Source organism: Hyla sarda, unplaced genomic scaffold (genome assembly GCF_029499605.1).
Source record: "Hyla sarda isolate aHylSar1 unplaced genomic scaffold, aHylSar1.hap1 scaffold_2244, whole genome shotgun sequence".
Lineage (NCBI taxonomy): Eukaryota > Metazoa > Chordata > Amphibia > Anura > Hylidae > Hyla > Hyla sarda.
Window position 1 is genome coordinate 27,909 of NW_026608921.1, and position 19,922 is coordinate 47,830.

The 19,922-nt window shown below is 46.1% G+C and overlaps 8 non-coding genes and 1 pseudogene across 8 annotated transcripts; all 9 read left to right on the forward strand.

Annotated features, from left to right (window-relative positions):
* Positions 1-1,226: 1,226 nt before the first annotated feature.
* On the forward strand, positions 1,227-1,417 carry LOC130321254 (U2 spliceosomal RNA). Its single transcript, XR_008867007.1, has one exon. It is a non-coding gene; the product is annotated as a U2 spliceosomal RNA (small nuclear RNA).
* Positions 1,418-3,512: 2,095 nt separating this feature from the next.
* Positions 3,513-3,703, forward strand: LOC130321255 (U2 spliceosomal RNA). Its single transcript, XR_008867008.1, has one exon. It is a non-coding gene; the product is annotated as a U2 spliceosomal RNA (small nuclear RNA).
* Positions 3,704-5,793: 2,090 nt separating this feature from the next.
* Positions 5,794-5,984, forward strand: LOC130321256 (U2 spliceosomal RNA). The gene has a single exon (XR_008867009.1). It is a non-coding gene; the product is annotated as a U2 spliceosomal RNA (small nuclear RNA).
* Positions 5,985-8,077: 2,093 nt separating this feature from the next.
* On the forward strand, positions 8,078-8,268 carry LOC130321257 (U2 spliceosomal RNA). Its single transcript, XR_008867010.1, has one exon. It is a non-coding gene; the product is annotated as a U2 spliceosomal RNA (small nuclear RNA).
* A 2,091-nt stretch (positions 8,269-10,359) lies between these two features.
* Positions 10,360-10,550, forward strand: LOC130321259 (U2 spliceosomal RNA). Its single transcript, XR_008867012.1, has one exon. It is a non-coding gene; the product is annotated as a U2 spliceosomal RNA (small nuclear RNA).
* A 2,081-nt stretch (positions 10,551-12,631) lies between these two features.
* Positions 12,632-12,822, forward strand: LOC130321260 (U2 spliceosomal RNA). The gene has a single exon (XR_008867013.1). It is a non-coding gene; the product is annotated as a U2 spliceosomal RNA (small nuclear RNA).
* A 2,087-nt stretch (positions 12,823-14,909) lies between these two features.
* On the forward strand, positions 14,910-15,100 carry LOC130321261 (U2 spliceosomal RNA). Its single transcript, XR_008867014.1, has one exon. It is a non-coding gene; the product is annotated as a U2 spliceosomal RNA (small nuclear RNA).
* A 2,086-nt stretch (positions 15,101-17,186) lies between these two features.
* Positions 17,187-17,348, forward strand: LOC130321265 (U2 spliceosomal RNA; annotated as a pseudogene).
* A 690-nt stretch (positions 17,349-18,038) lies between these two features.
* Positions 18,039-18,223, forward strand: LOC130321263 (U2 spliceosomal RNA). The gene has a single exon (XR_008867016.1). It is a non-coding gene; the product is annotated as a U2 spliceosomal RNA (small nuclear RNA).
* The last annotated feature ends 1,699 nt before the right edge of the window (positions 18,224-19,922 follow it).

Sequence of the window (19,922 nt, forward strand, 5' to 3'; positions counted from 1 at the left end):
GAAGCTAAAGTCGCAGAAATGTCACACATATTTGGCCTGCAACTTTCTGTGCGACAAATTCAGACAGGAAAAATCAGTATAAATCCATAGAAAATTATCCCCCAGTGTCTCCATCTGCTGGCGGTATTGAATAAGCATTGCTGCACTGACGGGGTATGCATTAGACGAAAAAAAAGAAGAAAAAGAAGAATAATACGCCCAGAAAAGAGGCGAAAAGGAGAAAAACGTAAAAAAACGTGAAAAAAAAGTAAGAGGAAGAGAAGGGAAAAAAAGGTGGAAATGGGTTTAAAAGTGATTTCGGCGGAGAAATATATATATATATATATATATATATATATATATATATATATATACGCGCACACACACACATATATATAAACGTATTCTCCGTTGAGATATTGCAGCCGCTGCTGTGTCCAGGCCCAGGAGCCTTAGCACTGTGCTGTGATGTCACTCAATACCACTGACATCACTAGGTGTAAACAACATCTCTCCTTTGCTGTGTATGTGACTATGGAGCTGTTTGGTGATGTCGTCTATTATGGCCTTCATAGAAGCAACAGGAGATTGTTGCATCCATCTAGAACCCTCAGAACTACAGTGCTATGATGTCACTCACTTCCACAGGCCTTGCAGAGTGTAAACAACAACAACCCAGCTTTGTTGTGTATGTAACCATAGGGATTTGTGATGTCACCTAGAACCTTCACAGCAGCGACAGCTTTATGAGGAGCATCAGCACTGCTCTGCCTGAGCAGAACCATCACCGCCATAGGTTGTCAAATAACCCGGGTTTAACCCACACAGGTAAGTCCAATGGGGTGCAGGCATGTCCTCTATGCTTACAGCTTCCCGTGGGTGTTGGTTTGATACCGTTTGGGGACAGCCAAGGAGGCATCTGCAGGCAACAAAGGTAGGTGTGTGCTTGTGTGTGTGTTTCCTATGCAGATCCTAAGCCCAGTGTCACATGCAAGTAGGAGGAGTAAGAAGGGTTCCTGGCAAATCCGGGTTATGGATTGCATTTAAAAAGGCCCCGTGGGAGTGCAATGGGCCCCTGTCTTGCTGCTTAGCAATAATGGTATGGGTTTAGGTTCTGCTGTGTGTACTGGTGGTTGACTGCCCCCCAGCCCAGAGTGTGCATGGAAAATTGTCTGGCAGCCTCCCTGACAGCAAGCAGTGATAGTGCCCATGAAGGGCACCTTGTTGGGCCCGCCCCTTTCACGGTTATCGCTTCTCGGCCTTTTGGCTAAGATCAAGTGTAGTATCTGTTCTTATCAGTTTAATATCTGATACGTCCCCTATCTGGGGACCATATATTAAATGGATTTTTGAGAACGGGGGCCGATTTCGAAGCTTGCTTCCGTCGCCCTATGCATTGACCCGATATGGCAGTATCTTCGGGTACAGTGCACCACCCCCTTACAGGGTTAAAAAGAAAGATTCCTACTTTCATTGCTACCTGCTTGCTGGCTAGCCAGCTAGCCAGCCCTGTGGGCCTTGCTGCTGCTGCAGCCAAAAAACAAAAGGTGGTGCTGCTGCTGCTTCTGCTGCTTCTGCTTCTGCTTGTGTCTGGCCGCTGTTGGAGCGTCCAGGCACAGGACTTCTGCTGCTGCTGACTAAATGGCCTCCTTAATTGGATCATTTGAGTAGCCAGCACACCTGTGCAGGTAGGGCATGACATGATAGGCAGCTGCCTTGATAGCGGGTGGGTGCTGAATGTTCCTAATTGACAAAATAAGATTAATGCTTATGAAGAAATATAAAATCTCATCCCTTCCCCAATATCGCGCCACACCCCTACCCCTTAATTCCCTGGTTGAACTTGATGGACATATGTCTTTTTTCGACCGTACTAACTATGTAACTATGTAACATAACATGGGGGGGGGGGGGGGGGTCTCCTGGCTGTTCACACAGGTGTGTCATTGCTGTACATTGACCATGCATTGCTTCTGTGGTATTGCAAAGGCAAAGACAAATGCTTCCAGCCATCCATTGCACTAATGGATTGGTCATCAGCTGGCTGTCTATGTCCCGCATCAATATAGACCAAAGTACAGAGGGTTAGGCTATGCTATTGTGCACCTACCTGATGCATCAGAAGGTGCGAGGCCCTTGCTAAATTCTGTGCACAGACTTTGAGATCTATACTTTAGACTGTATCTAAACCTGCTCCAACATGGACTGACATTCTGGCCTACTTTCAGCCGATGCGACTTGTCTGTCGCTGAACAGTCGCTTTTTATGTATTCAGCACCTATGTATAATGTTGTAAAAATGCTCTAGAAGCTAAAGTCGCAGAAATGTCACACATATTTGGCCTGCAACTTTCTGTGCGACAAATTCAGACAGGAAAAATCAGTATAAATCCTTAGAAAATTATCCCCCAGTGTCTCCATCTGCTGGCGGTATTGAATAAGCATTGCTGCACTGATGGGGTATGCATTAGACGAAAAAAAAGAAGAAAAAGAAGAATAATACGCCCAGAAAAGAGGCGAAAAGGAGAAAAACGTAAAAAAAACGTGAAAAAAAAGTAAGAGGAAGAGAAGGGAAAAAAAGGTGGAAATGGGTTTAAAAGTGATTTCGGCGGAGAAATATATATATATATATATATATATATATATATATATATATATATACGCGCACACACACACATATATATAAACGTATTCTCCGTTGAGATATTGCAGCCGCTGCTGTGTCCAGGCCCAGGAGCCTTAGCACTGTGCTGTGATGTCACTCAATACCACTGACATCACTAGGTGTAAACAACATCTCTCCTTTGCTGTGTATGTGACTATGGAGCTGTTTGGTGATGTCGTCTATTATGGCCTTCATAGAAGCAACAGGAGATTGTTGCATCCATCTAGAACCCTCAGAACTACAGTGCTATGATGTCACTCACTTCCACAGGCCTTGCAGAGTGTAAACAACAACAACCCAGCTTTGTTGTGTATGTAACCATAGGGATTTGTGATGTCACCTAGAACCTTCACAGCAGCGACAGCTTTATGAGGAGCATCAGCACTGCTCTGCCTGAGCAGAACCATCACCGCCATAGGTTGTCAAATAACCCGGGTTTAACCCACACAGGTAAGTCCAATGGGGTGCAGGCATGTCCTCTATGCTTACAGCTTCCCGTGGGTGTTGGTTTGATACCGTTTGGGGACAGCCAAGGAGGCATCTGCAGGCAACAAAGGTAGGTGTGTGCTTGTGTGTGTGTTTCCTATGCAGATCCTAAGCCCAGTGTCACATGCAAGTAGGAGGAGTAAGAAGGGTTCCTGGCAAATCCGGGTTATGGATTGCATTTAAAAAGGCCCCGTGGGAGTGCAATGGGCCCCTGTCTTGCTGCTTAGCAATAATGGTATGGGTTTAGGTTCTGCTGTGTGTACTGGTGGTTGACTGCCCCCCAGCCCAGAGTGTGCATGGAAAATTGTCTGGCAGCCTCCCTGACAGCAAGCAGTGATAGTGCCCATGAAGGGCACCTTGTTGGGCCCGCCCCTTTCACGGTTATCGCTTCTCGGCCTTTTGGCTAAGATCAAGTGTAGTATCTGTTCTTATCAGTTTAATATCTGATACGTCCCCTATCTGGGGACCATATATTAAATGGATTTTTGAGAACGGGGGCCGATTTCGAAGCTTGCTTCCGTCGCCCTATGCATTGACCCGATATGGCAGTATCTTCGGGTACAGTGCACCACCCCCTTACAGGGTTAAAAAGAAAGATTCCTACTTTCATTGCTACCTGCTTGCTGGCTAGCCAGCTAGCCAGCCCTGTGGGCCTTGCTGCTGCTGCAGCCAAAAAACAAAAGGTGGTGCTGCTGCTGCTTCTGCTGCTTCTGCTTCTGCTTGTGTCTGGCCGCTGTTGGAGCGTCCAGGCACAGGACTTCTGCTGCTGCTGACTAAATGGCCTCCTTAATTGGATCATTTGAGTAGCCAGCACACCTGTGCAGGTAGGGCATGACATGATAGGCAGCTGCCTTGATAGCGGGTGGGTGCTGAATGTTCCTAATTGACAAAATAAGATTAATGCTTATGAAGAAATATAAAATCTCATCCCTTCCCCAATATCGCGCCACACCCCTACCCCTTAATTCCCTGGTTGAACTTGATGGACATATGTCTTTTTTCGACCGTACTAACTATGTAACTATGTAACATAACATGGGGGGGGGTCTCCTGGCTGTTCACACAGGTGTGTCATTGCTGTACATTGACCATGCATTGCTTCTGTGGTATTGCAAAGGCAAAGACAAATGCTTCCAGCCATCCATTGCACTAATGGATTGGTCATCAGCTGGCTGTCTATGTCCCGCATCAATATAGACCAAAGTACAGAGGGTTAGGCTATGCTATTGTGCACCTACCTGATGCATCAGAAGGTGCGAGGCCCTTGCTAAATTCTGTGCACAGACTTTGAGATCTATACTTTAGACTGTATCTAAACCTGCTCCAACATGGACTGACATTCTGGCCTACTTTCAGCCGATGCGACTTGTCTGTCGCTGAACAGTCGCTTTTTATGTATTCAGCACCTATGTATAATGTTGTAAAAATGCTCTAGAAGCTAAAGTCGCAGAAATGTCACACATATTTGGCCTGCAACTTTCTGTGCGACAAATTCAGACAGGAAAAATCAGTATAAATCCTTAGAAAATTATCCCCCAGTGTCTCCATCTGCTGGCGGTATTGAATAAGCATTGCTGCACTGATGGGGTATGCATTAGACGAAAAAAAAGAAGAAAAAGAAGAATAATACGCCCAGAAAAGAGGCGAAAAGGAGAAAAACGTAAAAAAACGTGAAAAAAAAGTAAGAGGAAGAGAAGGGAAAAAAAGGTGGAAATGGGTTTAAAAGTGATTTCGGCGGAGAAATATATATATATATATATATATATATATATATATATATATATATATATACGCGCACACACACACATATATATAAACGTATTCTCCGTTGAGATATTGCAGCCGCTGCTGTGTCCAGGCCCAGGAGCCTTAGCACTGTGCTGTGATGTCACTCAATACCACTGACATCACTAGGTGTAAACAACATCTCTCCTTTGCTGTGTATGTGACTATGGAGCTGTTTGGTGATGTCGTCTATTATGGCCTTCATAGAAGCAACAGGAGATTGTTGCATCCATCTAGAACCCTCAGAACTACAGTGCTATGATGTCACTCACTTCCACAGGCCTTGCAGAGTGTAAACAACAACAACCCAGCTTTGTTGTGTATGTAACCATAGGGATTTGTGATGTCACCTAGAACCTTCACAGCAGCGACAGCTTTATGAGGAGCATCAGCACTGCTCTGCCTGAGCAGAACCATCACCGCCATAGGTTGTCAAATAACCCGGGTTTAACCCACACAGGTAAGTCCAATGGGGTGCAGGCATGTCCTCTATGCTTACAGCTTCCCGTGGGTGTTGGTTTGATACCGTTTGGGGACAGCCAAGGAGGCATCTGCAGGCAACAAAGGTAGGTGTGTGCTTGTGTGTGTGTTTCCTATGCAGATCCTAAGCCCAGTGTCACATGCAAGTAGGAGGAGTAAGAAGGGTTCCTGGCAAATCCGGGTTATGGATTGCATTTAAAAAGGCCCCGTGGGAGTGCAATGGGCCCCTGTCTTGCTGCTTAGCAATAATGGTATGGGTTTAGGTTCTGCTGTGTGTACTGGTGGTTGACTGCCCCCCAGCCCAGAGTGTGCATGGAAAATTGTCTGGCAGCCTCCCTGACAGCAAGCAGTGATAGTGCCCATGAAGGGCACCTTGTTGGGCCCGCCCCTTTCACGGTTATCGCTTCTCGGCCTTTTGGCTAAGATCAAGTGTAGTATCTGTTCTTATCAGTTTAATATCTGATACGTCCCCTATCTGGGGACCATATATTAAATGGATTTTTGAGAACGGGGGCCGATTTCGAAGCTTGCTTCCGTCGCCCTATGCATTGACCCGATATGGCAGTATCTTCGGGTACAGTGCACCACCCCCTTACAGGGTTAAAAAGAAAGATTCCTACTTTCATTGCTACCTGCTTGCTGGCTAGCCAGCTAGCCAGCCCTGTGGGCCTTGCTGCTGCTGCAGCCAAAAAACAAAAGGTGGTGCTGCTGCTGCTTCTGCTGCTTCTGCTTCTGCTTGTGTCTGGCCGCTGTTGGAGCGTCCAGGCACAGGACTTCTGCTGCTGCTGACTAAATGGCCTCCTTAATTGGATCATTTGAGTAGCCAGCACACCTGTGCAGGTAGGGCATGACATGATAGGCAGCTGCCTTGATAGCGGGTGGGTGCTGAATGTTCCTAATTGACAAAATAAGATTAATGCTTATGAAGAAATATAAAATCTCATCCCTTCCCCAATATCGCGCCACACCCCTACCCCTTAATTCCCTGGTTGAACTTGATGGACATATGTCTTTTTTCGACTGTACTAACTATGTAACTATGTAACATAACATGGGGGGGGGGGGGGGTCTCCTGGCTGTTCACACAGGTGTGTCATTGCTGTACATTGACCATGCATTGCTTCTGTGGTATTGCAAAGGCAAAGACAAATGCTTCCAGCCATCCATTGCACTAATGGATTGGTCATCAGCTGGCTGTCTATGTCCCGCATCAATATAGACCAAAGTACAGAGGGTTAGGCTATGCTATTGTGCACCTACCTGATGCATCAGAAGGTGCGAGGCCCTTGCTAAATTCTGTGCACAGACTTTGAGATCTATACTTTAGACTGTATCTAAACCTGCTCCAACATGGACTGACATTCTGGCCTACTTTCAGCCGATGCGACTTGTCTGTCGCTGAACAGTCGCTTTTTATGTATTCAGCACCTATGTATAATGTTGTAAAAATGCTCTAGAAGCTAAAGTCGCAGAAATGTCACACATATTTGGCCTGCAACTTTCTGTGCGACAAATTCAGACAGGAAAAATCAGTATAAATCCTTAGAAAATTATCCCCCAGTGTCTCCATCTGCTGGCGGTATTGAATAAGCATTGCTGCACTGATGGGGTATGCATTAGACGAAAAAAAAGAAGAAAAAGAAGAATAATACGCCCAGAAAAGAGGCGAAAAGGAGAAAAACGTAAAAAAACGTGAAAAAAAAGTAAGAGGAAGAGAAGGGAAAAAAAGGTGGAAATGGGTTTAAAAGTGATTTCGGCGGAGAAATATATATATATATATATATATATATATATATATATATATATATATACGCGCACACACACACATATATATAAACGTATTCTCCGTTGAGATATTGCAGCCGCTGCTGTGTCCAGGCCCAGGAGCCTTAGCACTGTGCTGTGATGTCACTCAATACCACTGACATCACTAGGTGTAAACAACATCTCTCCTTTGCTGTGTATGTGACTATGGAGCTGTTTGGTGATGTCGTCTATTATGGCCTTCATAGAAGCAACAGGAGATTGTTGCATCCATCTAGAACCCTCAGAACTACAGTGCTATGATGTCACTCACTTCCACAGGCCTTGCAGAGTGTAAACAACAACAACCCAGCTTTGTTGTGTATGTAACCATGGGATTTGTGATGTCACCTAGAACCTTCACAGCAGCGACAGCTTTATGAGGAGCATCAGCACTGCTCTGCCTGAGCAGAACCATCACCGCCATAGGTTGTCAAATAACCCGGGTTTAACCCACACAGGTAAGTCCAATGGGGTGCAGGCATGTCCTCTATGCTTACAGCTTCCCGTGGGTGTTGGTTTGATACCGTTTGGGGACAGCCAAGGAGGCATCTGCAGGCAACAAAGGTAGGTGTGTGCTTGTGTGTGTGTTTCCTATGCAGATCCTAAGCCCAGTGTCACATGCAAGTAGGAGGAGTAAGAAGGGTTCCTGGCAAATCCGGGTTATGGATTGCATTTAAAAAGGCCCCGTGGGAGTGCAATGGGCCCCTGTCTTGCTGCTTAGCAATAATGGTATGGGTTTAGGTTCTGCTGTGTGTACTGGTGGTTGACTGCCCCCCAGCCCAGAGTGTGCATGGAAAATTGTCTGGCAGCCTCCCTGACAGCAAGCAGTGATAGTGCCCATGAAGGGCACCTTGTTGGGCCCGCCCCTTTCACGGTTATCGCTTCTCGGCCTTTTGGCTAAGATCAAGTGTAGTATCTGTTCTTATCAGTTTAATATCTGATACGTCCCCTATCTGGGGACCATATATTAAATGGATTTTTGAGAACGGGGGCCGATTTCGAAGCTTGCTTCCGTCGCCCTATGCATTGACCCGATATGGCAGTATCTTCGGGTACAGTGCACCACCCCCTTACAGGGTTAAAAAGAAAGATTCCTACTTTCATTGCTACCTGCTTGCTGGCTAGCCAGCTAGCCAGCCCTGTGGGCCTTGCTGCTGCTGCAGCCAAAAAACAAAAGGTGGTGCTGCTGCTGCTTCTGCTGCTTCTGCTTCTGCTTGTGTCTGGCCGCTGTTGGAGCGTCCAGGCACAGGACTTCTGCTGCTGCTGACTAAATGGCCTCCTTAATTGGATCATTTGAGTAGCCAGCACACCTGTGCAGGTAGGGCATGACATGATAGGCAGCTGCCTTGATAGCGGGTGGGTGCTGAATGTTCCTAATTGACAAAATAAGATTAATGCTTATGAAGAAATATAAAATCTCATCCCTTCCCCAATATCGCGCCACACCCCTACCCCTTAATTCCCTGGTTGAACTTGATGGACATATGTCTTTTTTCGACTGTACTAACTATGTAACTATGTAACATAACATGGGGGGGGGGGGGGTCTCCTGGCTGTTCACACAGGTGTGTCATTGCTGTACATTGACCATGCATTGCTTCTGTGGTATTGCAAAGGCAAAGACAAATGCTTCCAGCCATCCATTGCACTAATGGATTGGTCATCAGCTGGCTGTCTATGTCCCGCATCAATATAGACCAAAGTACAGAGGGTTAGGCTATGCTATTGTGCACCTACCTGATGCATCAGAAGGTGCGAGGCCCTTGCTAAATTCTGTGCACAGACTTTGAGATCTATACTTTAGACTGTATCTAAACCTGCTCCAACATGGACTGACATTCTGGCCTACTTTCAGCCGATGCGACTTGTCTGTCGCTGAACAGTCGCTTTTTATGTATTCAGCACCTATGTATAATGTTGTAAAAATGCTCTAGAAGCTAAAGTCGCAGAAATGTCACACATATTTGGCCTGCAACTTTCTGTGCGACAAATTCAGACAGGAAAAATCAGTATAAATCCTTAGAAAATTATCCCCCAGTGTCTCCATCTGCTGGCGGTATTGAATAAGCATTGCTGCACTGATGGGGTATGCATTAGATGAAAAAAAAGAAGAAAAAGAAGAATAATACGCCCAGAAAAGAGGCGAAAAGGAGAAAAACGTAAAAAAACGTGAAAAAAAAGTAAGAGGAAGAGAAGGGAAAAAAAGGTGGAAATGGGTTTAAAAGTGATTTCGGCGGAGAAATATATATATATATATATATATATATATATATATATATATATATACGCGCACACACACACATATATATAAACGTATTCTCCGTTGAGATATTGCAGCCGCTGCTGTGTCCAGGCCCAGGAGCCTTAGCACTGTGCTGTGATGTCACTCAATACCACTGACATCACTAGGTGTAAACAACATCTCTCCTTTGCTGTGTATGTGATTATGGAGCTGTTTGGTGATGTCGTCTATTATGGCCTTCATAGAAGCAACAGGAGATTGTTGCATCCATCTAGAACCCTCAGAACTACAGTGCTATGATGTCACTCACTTCCACAGGCCTTGCAGAGTGTAAACAACAACAACCCAGCTTTGTTGTGTATGTAACCATAGGGATTTGTGATGTCACCTAGAACCTTCACAGCAGCGACAGCTTTATGAGGAGCATCAGCACTGCTCTGCCTGAGCAGAACCATCACCGCCATAGGTTGTCAAATAACCCGGGTTTAACCCACACAGGTAAGTCCAATGGGGTGCAGGCATGTCCTCTATGCTTACAGCTTCCCGTGGGTGTTGGTTTGATACCGTTTGGGGACAGCCAAGGAGGCATCTGCAGGCAACAAAGGTAGGTGTGTGCTTGTGTGTGTGTTTCCTATGCAGATCCTAAGCCCAGTGTCACATGCAAGTAGGAGGAGTAAGAAGGGTTCCTGGCAAATCCGGGTTATGGATTGCATTTAAAAAGGCCCCGTGGGAGTGCAATGGGCCCCTGTCTTGCTGCTTAGCAATAATGGTATGGGTTTAGGTTCTGCTGTGTGTACTGGTGGTTGACTGCCCCCCAGCCCAGAGTGTGCATGGAAAATTGTCTGGCAGCCTCCCTGACAGCAAGCAGTGATAGTGCCCATGAAGGGCACCTTGTTGGGCCCGCCCCTTTCACGGTTATCGCTTCTCGGCCTTTTGGCTAAGATCAAGTGTAGTATCTGTTCTTATCAGTTTAATATCTGATACGTCCCCTATCTGGGGACCATATATTAAATGGATTTTTGAGAACGGGGGCCGATTTCGAAGCTTGCTTCCGTCGCCCTATGCATTGACCCGATATGGCAGTATCTTCGGGTACAGTGCACCACCCCCTTACAGGGTTAAAAAGAAAGATTCCTACTTTCATTGCTACCTGCTTGCTGGCTAGCCAGCTAGCCAGCCCTGTGGGCCTTGCTGCTGCTGCAGCCAAAAAACAAAAGGTGGTGCTGCTGCTGCTTCTGCTGCTTCTGCTTCTGCTTGTGTCTGGCCGCTGTTGGAGCGTCCAGGCACAGGACTTCTGCTGCTGCTGACTAAATGGCCTCCTTAATTGGATCATTTGAGTAGCCAGCACACCTGTGCAGGTAGGGCATGACATGATAGGCAGCTGCCTTGATAGCGGGTGGGTGCTGAATGTTCCTAATTGACAAAATAAGATTAATGCTTATGAAGAAATATAAAATCTCATCCCTTCCCCAATATCGCGCCACACCCCTACCCCTTAATTCCCTGGTTGAACTTGATGGACATATGTCTTTTTTCGACCGTACTAACTATGTAACTATGTAACATAACATGGGGGGGGGTCTCCTGGCTGTTCACACAGGTGTGTCATTGCTGTACATTGACCATGCATTGCTTCTGTGGTATTGCAAAGGCAAAGACAAATGCTTCCAGCCATCCATTGCACTAATGGATTGGTCATCAGCTGGCTGTCTATGTCCCGCATCAATATAGACCAAAGTACAGAGGGTTAGGCTATGCTATTGTGCACCTACCTGATGCATCAGAAGGTGCGAGGCCCTTGCTAAATTCTGTGCACAGACTTTGAGATCTATACTTTAGACTGTATCTAAACCTGCTCCAACATGGACTGACATTCTGGCCTACTTTCAGCCGATGCGACTTGTCTGTCGCTGAACAGTCGCTTTTTATGTATTCAGCACCTATGTATAATGTTGTAAAAATGCTCTAGAAGCTAAAGTCGCAGAAATGTCACACATATTTGGCCTGCAACTTTCTGTGCGACAAATTCAGACAGGAAAAATCAGTATAAATCCTTAGAAAATTATCCCCCAGTGTCTCCATCTGCTGGCGGTATTGAATAAGCATTGCTGCACTGATGGGGTATGCATTAGACGAAAAAAAAGAAGAAAAAGAAGAATAATACGCCCAGAAAAGAGGTGAAAAGGAGAAAAACGTAAAAAAACGTGAAAAAAAAGTAAGAGGAAGAGAAGGGAAAAAAAGGTGGAAATGGGTTTAAAAGTGATTTCGGCGGAGAATATATATATATATATATATATATATATATATATATATATACGCGCACACACACACATATATATAAACGTATTCTCCGTTGAGATATTGCAGCCGCTGCTGTGTCCAGGCCCAGGAGCCTTAGCACTGTGCTGTGATGTCACTCAATACCACTGACATCACTAGGTGTAAACAACATCTCTCCTTTGCTGTGTATGTGACTATGGAGCTGTTTGGTGATGTCGTCTATTATGGCCTTCATAGAAGCAACAGGAGATTGTTGCATCCATCTAGAACCCTCAGAACTACAGTGCTATGATGTCACTCACTTCCACAGGCCTTGCAGAGTGTAAACAACAACAACCCAGCTTTGTTGTGTATGTAACCATAGGGATTTGTGATGTCACCTAGAACCTTCACAGCAGCGACAGCTTTATGAGGAGCATCAGCACTGCTCTGCCTGAGCAGAACCATCACCGCCATAGGTTGTCAAATAACCCGGGTTTAACCCACACAGGTAAGTCCAATGGGGTGCAGGCATGTCCTCTATGCTTACAGCTTCCCGTGGGTGTTGGTTTGATACCGTTTGGGGACAGCCAAGGAGGCATCTGCAGGCAACAAAGGTAGGTGTGTGCTTGTGTGTGTGTTTCCTATGCAGATCCTAAGCCCAGTGTCACATGCAAGTAGGAGGAGTAAGAAGGGTTCCTGGCAAATCCGGGTTATGGATTGCATTTAAAAAGGCCCCGTGGGAGTGCAATGGGCCCCTGTTTTGCTGCTTAGCAATAATGGTATGGGTTTAGGTTCTGCTGTGTGTACTGGTGGTTGACTGCCCCCCAGCCCAGAGTGTGCATGGAAAATTGTCTGGCAGCCTCCCTGACAGCAAGCAGTGATAGTGCCCATGAAGGGCACCTTGTTGGGCCCGCCCCTTTCACGGTTATCGCTTCTCGGCCTTTTGGCTAAGATCAAGTGTAGTATCTGTTCTTATCAGTTTAATATCTGATACGTCCCCTATCTGGGGACCATATATTAAATGGATTTTTGAGAACGGGGGCCGATTTCGAAGCTTGCTTCCGTCGCCCTATGCATTGACCCGATATGGCAGTATCTTCGGGTACAGTGCACCACCCCCTTACAGGGTTAAAAAGAAAGATTCCTACTTTCATTGCTACCTGCTTGCTGGCTAGCCAGCTAGCCAGCCCTGTGGGCCTTGCTGCTGCTGCAGCCAAAAAACAAAAGGTGGTGCTGCTGCTGCTTCTGCTGCTTCTGCTTCTGCTTGTGTCTGGCCGCTGTTGGAGCGTCCAGGCACAGGACTTCTGCTGCTGCTGACTAAATGGCCTCCTTAATTGGATCATTTGAGTAGCCAGCACACCTGTGCAGGTAGGGCATGACATGATAGGCAGCTGCCTTGATAGCGGGTGGGTGCTGAATGTTCCTAATTGACAAAATAAGATTAATGCTTATGAAGAAATATAAAATCTCATCCCTTCCCCAATATCGCGCCACACCCCTACCCCTTAATTCCCTGGTTGAACTTGATGGACATATGTCTTTTTTCGACCGTACTAACTATGTAACTATGTAACATAACATGGGGGGGGGGGGTCTCCTGGCTGTTCACACAGGTGTGTCATTGCTGTACATTGACCATGCATTGCTTCTGTGGTATTGCAAAGGCAAAGACAAATGCTTCCAGCCATCCATTGCACTAATGGATTGGTCATCAGCTGGCTGTCTATGTCCCGCATCAATATAGACCAAAGTACAGAGGGTTAGGCTATGCTATTGTGCACCTACCTGATGCATCAGAAGGTGCGAGGCCCTTGCTAAATTCTGTGCACAGACTTTGAGATCTATACTTTAGACTGTATCTAAACCTGCTCCAACATGGACTGACATTCTGGCCTACTTTCAGCCGATGCGACTTGTCTGTCGCTGAACAGTCGCTTTTTATGTATTCAGCACCTATGTATAATGTTGTAAAAATGCTCTAGAAGCTAAAGTCGCAGAAATGTCACACATATTTGGCCTGCAACTTTCTGTGCGACAAATTCAGACAGGAAAAATCAGTATAAATCCTTAGAAAATTATCCCCCAGTGTCTCCATCTGCTGGCGGTATTGAATAAGCATTGCTGCACTGATGGGGTATGCATTAGACGAAAAAAAAGAAGAAAAAGAAGAATAATACGCCCAGAAAAGAGGCGAAAAGGAGAAAAACGTAAAAAAACGTGAAAAAAAAGTAAGAGGAAGAGAAGGGAAAAAAAGGTGGAAATGGGTTTAAAAGTGATTTTGGCGGAGAAATATATATATATATATATATATATATATATATATATATATATACGCGCACACACACACATATATATAAACGTATTCTCCGTTGAGATATTGCAGCCGCTGCTGTGTCCAGGCCCAGGAGCCTTAGCACTGTGCTGTGATGTCACTCAATACCACTGACATCACTAGGTGTAAACAACATCTCTCCTTTGCTGTGTATGTGACTATGGAGCTGTTTGGTGATGTCGTCTATTATGGCCTTCATAGAAGCAACAGGAGATTGTTGCATCCATCTAGAACCCTCAGAACTACAGTGCTATGATGTCACTCACTTCCACAGGCCTTGCAGAGTGTAAACAACAACAACCCAGCTTTGTTGTGTATGTAACCATAGGGATTTGTGATGTCACCTAGAACCTTCACAGCAGCGACAGCTTTATGAGGAGCATCAGCACTGCTCTGCCTGAGCAGAACCATCACCGCCATAGGTTGTCAAATAACCCGGGTTTAACCCACACAGGTAAGTCCAATGGGGTGCAGGCATGTCCTCTATGCTTACAGCTTCCCGTGGGTGTTGGTTTGATACCGTTTGGGGACAGCCAAGGAGGCATCTGCAGGCAACAAAGGTAGGTGTGTGCTTGTGTGTGTGTTTCCTATGCAGATCCTAAGCCCAGTGTCACATGCAAGTAGGAGGAGTAAGAAGGGTTCCTGGCAAATCCGGGTTATGGATTGCATTTAAAAAGGCCCCGTGGGAGTGCAATGGGCCCCTGTCTTGCTGCTTAGCAATAATGGTATGGGTTTAGGTTCTGCTGTGTGTACTGGTGGTTGACTGCCCCCCAGCCCAGAGTGTGCATGGAAAATTGTCTGGCAGCCTCCCTGACAGCAAGCAGTGATAGTGCCCATGAAGGGCACCTTGTTGGGCCCGCCCCTTTCACGGTTATCGCTTCTCGGCCTTTTGGCTAAGATCAAGTGTAGTATCTGTTCTTATCAGTTTAATATCTGATACGTCCCCTATCTGGGGACCATATATTAAATGGATTTTTGAGAACGGGGGCCGATTTCGAAGCTTGCTTCCGTCGCCCTATGCATTGACCCGATATGGCAGTATCTTCGGGTACAGTGCACCACCCCCTTACAGGGTTAAAAAGAAAGATTCCTACTTTCATTGCTACCTGCTTGCTGGCTAGCCAGCTAGCCAGCCCTGTGGGCCTTGCTGCTGCTGCAGCCAAAAAACAAAAGGTGGTGCTGCTGCTGCTTCTGCTGCTTCTGCTTCTGCTTGTGTCTGGCCGCTGTTGGAGCGTCCAGGCACAGGACTTCTGCTGCTGCTGACTAAATGGCCTCCTTAATTGGATCATTTGAGTAGCCAGCACACCTGTGCAGGTAGGGCATGACATGATAGGCAGCTGCCTTGATAGCGGGTGGGTGCTGAATGTTCCTAATTGACAAAATAAGATTAATGCTTATGAAGAAATATAAAATCTCATCCCTTCCCCAATATCGCGCCACACCCCTACCCCTTAATTCCCTGGTTGAACTTGATGGACATATGTCTTTTTTCGACCGTACTAACTATGTAACTATGTAACATAACATGGGGGGGGGGGGTCTCCTGGCTGTTCACACAGGTGTGTCATTGCTGTACATTGACCATGCATTGCTTCTGTGGTATTGCAAAGGCAAAGACAAATGCTTCCAGCCATCCATTGCACTAATGGATTGGTCATCAGCTGGCTGTCTATGTCCCGCATCAATATAGACCAAAGTACAGAGGGTTAGGCTATGCTATTGTGCACCTACCTGATGCATCAGAAGGTGCGAGGCCCTTGCTAAATTCTGTGCACAGACTTTGAGATCTATACTTTAGACTGTATCTAAACCTGCTCCAACATGGACTGACATTCTGGCCTACTTTCAGCCGATGCGACTTGTCTGTCGCTGAACAGTCGCTTTTTATGTATTCAGCACCTATGTATAATGTTGTAAAAATGCTCTAGAAGCTAAAGTCGCAGAAATGTCACACATATTTGGCCTGCAACTTTCTGTGCGACAAATTCAGACAGGAAAAATCAGTATAAATCCTTAGAAAATTATCCCCCAGTGTCTCCATCTGCTGGCGGTATTGAATAAGCTTTGCTGCACTGATGGGGTATGCATTAGACGAAAAAAAAGAAGAAAAAGAAGAATAATACGCCCAGAAAAGAGGCGAAAAGGAGAAAAACGTAAAAAAACGTGAAAAAAAAGTAAGAGGAAGAGAAGGGAAAAAAAGGTGGAAATGGGTTTAAAAGTGATTTCGGCGGAGAAATATATATATATATATATATATATATATATATATATATATATACGCGCACACACACACATATATATAAACGTATTCTCCGTTGAGATATTGCAGCCGCTGCTGTGTCCAGGCCCAGGAGCCTTAGCACTGTGCTGTGATGTCACTCAATACCACTGACATCACTAGGTGTAAACAACATCTCTCCTTTGCTGTGTATGTGACTATGGAGCTGTTTGGTGATGTCGTCTATTATGGCCTTCATAGAAGCAACAGGAGATTGTTGCATCCATCTAGAACCCTCAGAACTACAGTGCTATGATGTCACTCACTTCCACAGGCCTTGCAGAGTGTAAACAACAACAACCCAGCTTTGTTGTGTATGTAACCATAGGGATTTGTGATGTCACCTAGAACCTTCACAGCAGCGACAGCTTTATGAGGAGCATCAGCACCTGCTCTGCCTGAGCAGAACCATCACCGCCATAGGTTTGTCAAATAACCCGGGTTTAACCCACACAGGTAAGTCCAATGGGGTGCAGGCATGTCCTCTATGCTTACAGCTTCCCGTGGTGTTGGTTTGATACCGTTTGGGGACAGCCAAGGAGGCATCTGCAGGCACAAAGGTAGGTGTGTGCTTGTGTGTGTGTTTCCTATGCAGATCCTAAGCCCAGTGTCACATGCAAGTAGGAGGAGTAAGAAGGGTTCTGGCAAATCCGGTTATGATTGCATTTAAAAAGGCCCCGTGGGAGTGCAATGGGCCCCTGTCTTGCTGCTTAGCAATAATGGTATGGGTTTAGGTTCTGCTGTGTGTACTGGTGGTTGACTTGCCCCCCAGCCCAGAGTGTGCATGGAAAATTGTCTGGCAGCCTCCCTGACAGCAAGCAGTGATAGTGCCCATGAAGGGCACCTTGTTGGGCCCGGCCCCTTTCACGGTTATCGCTTCTCGGCCTTTTGGCTAAGATCAAGTGTAGTATCTGTTCTTATCAGTTTTCCATGCTGGTGGGGATGGGTGCTGCCATGGAGGATGCAGGTGTACCAGGGCTTTCCGGGGCTGGTTCTGAGGAATCAGCTCGACGGCTGCCCCGATGTGACCTGTTCCCTCCGGGTCTCGCCATGAGGCTGAGAGGGTCTAGAGCCGAGGTACTTTTGTGCCTCGGGGAGTGGTGACCCCGAGGTGCCGAAACTCACTGGGAGGATAGACTCACTGAGTTGAAGCACGGGCACCATAATCTCTTCACCTTGTGGCACTCACCTCTTGATTCCCGGCCTTCTGGCTAGGATCAGAGAAATTTTTATAGATCCGGCCGGATGTCCGGGCAGTATATCTGCACACATTCACTTATTTATTTATTTTTCGTCACTGTGTCACTTTTTGCGTGTTGTGTGTTCACAGGATTTGTCAGGATGCGGTAGCCCTTCTGGGTGTCCCTCCTGGCGGTCTAGGGGAGGTGTGTGTGGCCATTAGGTTCCGCACCTCCTGCAAACACCCCGGGTACTCCTGCTTGGCAGGGTACCTACCGTAATCGGCTCTGCGGCAGATACCTTGGCTAACGCCAAGGGGGATGCCGGGAGCATTTGTGGTCCCCTAGTAGCTTCGGCGAAAAGGGACATCGAACCTGGAACCTCGCAGGTACCTTTTGGTCCGGAGGCGAAGGGTAAGGTTTGTTGGGGGGCCTCTCTCCTATCGGAGAAGGGCTTGCGATAGGACCGCATCCTTTGTGCACGTTTTTTTTTAGTGTAACACGTTTGCACTTTTTCTTGCACTTGGGTGAATCGAAAGCACGTTCCTCGGCTTTAGATAAAAAAAAAAAAAAAATCTGTTCTTATCAGTTTAATATCTGATACGTCCCCTATCTGGGGACCATATATTAAATGGATTTTTGAGAACGGGGGCCGATTTCGAAGCTTGCTTCCGTCGCCCTATTGCCATTGACCCGATATGGCAGTATCTTCCGGGTACAGTGCAACCACCCCCTTACAGGGTTAAAAAGAAAGATTCCTACTTTCATTGCTACCTGCTTGCTGGCTAGCCAGCTAGCCAGCCCTGTGGGCCTTGCTGCTGCTGCAGCCAAAAAAACAAAAGGTGGTGCTGCTGCTGCTTCTGCTGCTTCTGCTTCTGCTTGTGTCTGGCCGCTGTTGGAGCGTCCAGGCACAGGACTTCTGCTGCTGCTGACTAAATGGCCTCCTTAATTGGATCATTTGAGTAGCCAGCACACCTGTGCAGGTAGGGCATGACATGATAGGCAGCTGCCTTGATAGCGGGTGGGTGCTGAATGTTCCTAATTGACAAAATAAGATTAATGCTTATGAAGAAATATAAAATCTCATCCCTTCCCCAATATCCGCGCCACACCCCTACCCCCTTAATTCCCTGGTTGAACTTGATGGACATATGTCTTTTTTCGACCGTACTAACTATGTAACTATGTAACATACATTGGGGGGGGGGGGTTCTCCTGGCTGTTCCACACAGGTGTGTCATGCTGAATTGCTGTGTATGCATGGCACTTGCTTCTGTGGTATTTGCAAAGGCAATGACAAGCTTCCAGCCATTGCCTATGGACTTCAGCTGGCTGTCTATGTCCCGCATCAATATAGACCAAAGTAAAGAGGGTTAGGCTATGCTATTGTGCACCTACCTGATGCATCAGAAGGTGCGAGGCCCTTGCTAAATTCTGTGCACAGACTTTGAGATCTATACTTTAGACTGTATCTAAACCTGCTCCAACATGACTGACATTCTGCCTACTTTCAGCCGATGCGACTTGTCTGTCGCTGAAACAGTCGCTTTTTATGTATTCAGCACCTATGTATAATGTTGTAAAAATGCTCTAGAAGCTAAAGTCGCAGAAATGTCACACATATTTGGCCTGCAACTTTCTGTGCGACAAATTCAGACAGGAAAAATCTGTATAAATCCTTAGAAAATTATCCCCCAGTGTCTCCATCTGCTGGCGGTATTGAATAAGCATTGCTGCACTGATGGGGTATGCATTAGACGAAAAAAAGAAGAAAAAGAAGAATAATACGCCCAGAAAAGAGGCGAAAAGGAGAAAAACGTAAAAAAAACGTGAAAAAAAAGTAAGAGGAAGAGAAGGGAAAAAAGGTGGAAATGGGTTTAAAAGTGATTTCGGCGGAGAAATATATATATATATATATATATATATATATATATATATATATATATACGCGCACAACACACACATATATATAAACGTATTCTCCGTTGAGATATTGCAGCGCTGCTGTGTCCAGGCCCAGGAGCCTTAGCACTGTGCTGTGATGTCACTCAATACCACTGACATCACTAGGTGTAAACAACATCTCTCCTTTGCTGTGTATGTGACTATGGAGCTGTTTGGTGATGTCGTCTATTATGGCCTTCATAGAAGCAACAGGAGATTGTTGCATCCATCTAGAACCCTCAGAACTACAGTGCTATGATGTCACTCACTTCCACAGGCCTTGCAGAGTGTAAACAACAACAACCCAGCTTTGTTGTGTATGTAACCATAGGGATTTGTGATGTCACCTAGAACCTTCACAGCAGCGACAGCTTTATGAGGAGCATCAGCACTGCTCTGCCTGAGCAGAACCATCACCGCCATAGGTTGTCAAATAAACCCGGTTTAACCCACACAGGTAAGTCCAATGGGGTGCAGGCATGTCCT